The sequence below is a fragment of the Seriola lalandi genome, unplaced genomic scaffold (genome assembly GCF_002814215.2).
Source record: "Seriola lalandi dorsalis isolate HSWRI2012SDOR001 ecotype SW California unplaced genomic scaffold, Sedor1 jcf7180002054868, whole genome shotgun sequence".
In the NCBI taxonomy this organism is placed as follows: Eukaryota; Metazoa; Chordata; class Actinopteri; order Carangiformes; family Carangidae; genus Seriola; species Seriola lalandi.
Genome location: NW_019525421.1, coordinates 11,536 through 12,413, shown reverse-complemented (window position 1 = coordinate 12,413; position 878 = coordinate 11,536).

The following is an 878-nucleotide window of genomic DNA, read 5'->3' as shown; positions in this document are numbered from 1 at the left end:
CTCACACTTAAGACGACTTCACACTTGCCAACTTATGCCTGAAGGTGACAGGCAGTCATAGCAGTACAGTCTGTATCACAGCTGTGATGGATGGTGACAGATCTCTTCATAACCTGATCTGTGCTTAGTCCAAACCTTTTCTAGATTGTTGGCAGAGGCTTTTGATAAAACACAGATTGAGAAGTGACTTTTCAGTCTCAACTTCTCTTCTCTACTCTTCCACCCATCCCCTCTAAGGAAAACCTAAATTGATTCATAGGAGACTCTCTCCCTGTTTATCAGCTCAGTTTTGATTTATTGTGGTTTTTATTACCACCAGCTTTTTGGAATATTACCAACATATCATCCTGCCTCTGGGAAATTTATAAATGGGTGAGGAGGCCAATGGAGCTTGTTAATAAAATGAGAGTGCAATCACGTCTGAGACGTGGAAAATACTAATGATTCCATTTTGTGGTCACATCTAATAGAGACTGCAAACGTAACAGGAATAATAGAGACTACCAGCTCAAATCGTGGTCAGCCGATGGCCCGTCAAAAGGTCCAAAAAGTTTTAAAAGATTTTAAAGGCTCCATCTGTGCTTACCAGCTCCGTCAGTGTCATTCATGCTGCCGGTCCCAGCAGATGAATCCAAGGATGGATTTATTTCCCTGTCCGACCGTGGAGTCTGTACTGGTATGATTTTACCGAGAGGATAACCCTATGAGCTGCTAAAGGGCTCCTCCATAGGGGAATTAATGGCTACATGTTACATGTCTGTTTTCATTAGTGACTGGCTACAGAGGGCATGATAACATTAGCTATCTTTCTGTTACCGATATTATGAATATGCATGGCAAATATTGCCATCGCTAGCTGGCTAGATGTGTGGCCAACA